Source organism: Stegastes partitus, unplaced genomic scaffold, assembly GCF_000690725.1.
Source record: "Stegastes partitus isolate 25-593 unplaced genomic scaffold, Stegastes_partitus-1.0.2 Scaffold1380, whole genome shotgun sequence".
NCBI lineage: Eukaryota > Metazoa > Chordata > Actinopteri > Pomacentridae > Stegastes > Stegastes partitus.
The window spans coordinates 62,551-65,223 of NW_007579111.1; the positions used below are offsets into that span (position 1 = coordinate 62,551).

At 41.9% G+C, this 2,673-nt stretch overlaps 1 protein-coding gene across 1 annotated transcript in view; it reads left to right on the top strand.

Moving 5' to 3' along the window:
- Positions 1 to 2,673, top strand: part of ccdc71 (coiled-coil domain containing 71) — a 15,381-nt gene that overhangs the window by 10,298 nt on the left and 2,410 nt on the right. The gene's annotated exons all lie outside the window — the stretch shown is intronic.

Here is a 2,673-nt window from a genome sequence, read left to right on the forward strand (position 1 = left end):
CCATATGGACGTATCCAGACTGTAAACATGTCAGTCCGTTTGTGGACGTATGTGGACGTATCCAGACTGTAAACATGTCAGCCCGTATATGGACGTAGCCAGACTGTAAACATGTCAGCTCGCACACGTGTGACGTCAGACTCCGTCCCCTCCTATCTACATGCAGACGTAGACGGTAAACGTTCAAACCAAAGGCTCGCTGAGATATCACCGTTGTTGCTACGTGTAAAGGGGGCCTCAGTATAGAAGTTCTGTCCCGTGGCTCTCATGCAGCAGCTCTCTCTCTGCACGTTCCGCCCACAGTGCTCTCTGATTGGCTGTTGCACGTCATCGGTAACAGCCAATCACATCTGTTGTTTACACGGAGAGACAGAGAGTGAGCAGATGGGAGCAGCTCTTTACCCTGTTAGCCATGAAGCTAACGTAGCGCAACATTGCAAAATTAATGTCATTCGTCAAGGAGCTTAACGGTGCTAAATTACTTAGCGGTACCAAGTGTTACCGCGGCCCGGTACCAATTGTTACCGCGGCCCGGTACCAAGTGTTACCGCGGCCCGGTACCAAGTGTTACCGCGGCCCGGTACCCTTCCCCGATGAAGACGTTGCTCTTTGAGACAATAGTCTAAATACAGCTGCTGTAGATGTGTTCCAGGTTTTGGTGATGAGGCTCAGAAACGTTCTCTGCTGGCGTTGGAGGCCTCAGAAGTTGGTGAGATGTCAACCGAAGTCGATGTTTTTAGCAGAATGGGTTATTCTGCTGGTCTGAAGACTTCTGGCTGTTTGATTTCACCACACTGGACTTTTCTGAGATGTTCTAGACAAAATGATTCATCTAGAAGACAAAGAGCAGCTTGTTCTGTTTCCTATGTGTGGTGAGCAGCTGCAGCTCTGACAGAACAGGACGGGAAAGTTTGAATGTATTCAGAGGTCGCCACAGACAGGACGAAGGGAGGCTTTAAAATTTAAACTGTTCTGTTCTTGCTCTTAAATGTTTCATGTTGGAAATAGTTTAGCTCGTGTCTCATCATAACTATGGAGCAGTGAGAGCGCCAAAATACAGAAATAAATCAATAAAAGAATAATAAAATGAAAGTGGGAAATAAAAGAAGAAATAAAATTAAAAATAATGTGGCAATATTAATCAAACCTGAATCCATAAAAGAAAAGGCTGATAAACGTAGAACTATAAAGACAAATCAATAAAATAATAAAAATAGTAATATTTTTTATTTATTTTTATTTATTTATTTATTTTATTTCTTTCTTTTTGTATTTTTGTATTTATTTTTTATAATGTCACTTTAAAAGCAAAGGAAATGTGCACAGAAAAAAGAATTAAAATAAAAATGAAAAAAAAATCTTCTAAAAATTAAAATAAATAAATAAAATTAAAACAAACAAAAAACAGAACATAAAAAATAAGGATGTTTATTTTTATTTGTTTTTGTATTTTTGCTTTCATGAACCTTTTCTTTTATGGATTCATGTTTGATTAATGTCACCACATTATTTATTTTTTATTTTATTTATTCCTCTTTTTATTTCCTCTTTTCTTGTCTTACTCTTTTATTGATTTATTTCTGTAATCTGGCACTCTCACTGCTCCATACATACCGGTTAAACAGTTCTGCCTCTTTGTCTCGGTTCTGATCTGCTGCTAAATGCTGTCTTGGTACCACGTAAGCTTTTCTGTTCTGTTTGTGCTGCCTCTGTGTCTGTTACCTGCTGCAGCGGCTAACGAGGTTCATTAGATGCAGGTTTAAAGGTTCTGCTGGGTGAAGGTTCTGGCGTGAAGGTCGCAGTGCTTCCGCTGGCGGTAATGAAGCAGCTGCTCTCCGCTCTGGACTCGGCGTTTCTGCTGCTGCTGCTGTGTGCTGACAGTAAACCAGCGTCTCCCCTGAGCTTTAATCCGCCCATTAAAACCTCCGTCTGTGTTCACAGCTGCAGCGGCGCCTCCGTGTTCACGTCTTCTTATCCAAACATCTCACAGCGAGCTCAGCTGCACGGCTTCCCCTAACGAGGAGGTCACAGAGATGTTGGAGGAGAACATCATGAGAACACGTTTAAGAACGCCTTCGTGGTTCTGTGTCCTGTGACTCTGAGCAGAACACACTCTGTAAACGTGTCAGCAGCGTCTGGGTTTGTTGTCCAGTGACTCTGATCAGCTGCAGCTCCGACTGTTGGATCAGAACCAGGACACCAGAACCCCCTGAACTCCTGCAGCTTGCAGGGGGTGGTTCTTTTTGGTTCAGTGTAATTCTTCCTCACTGTGGGCTCATTTCTGTAGTAAAATCCACGGCTGGGTACTCTGTGTTTCCAGAACACATTCAGTATTCAGTGATGAATGGAAAAGAGTTCACAGGAAGCGTTCTGATGAGTTCCGATCAGGTGTTTGGAGATATTTGTTTAAGATGTTTAGTGGTTCTAAGTTTTGGTAGAAGTGGTTCAACACGCTTTGGAAATAAAGATGTCAGGATGCGTCTGAACTTGTCCAGGAAGTGGACGCCCTCAGAATGGAGTGGAGGGAAGGAAGCATGCCCAAATATGGACAGTCTGACACCATAGGAAGAAGGAAACATTTCTTTATTTATTTTACAAAAAGAAAAAAAAGTATTTTACAGCTTCTACAAACATTTTTGTTTGGTGTCATTCTGTCTCATTTTTTGTTGTTTT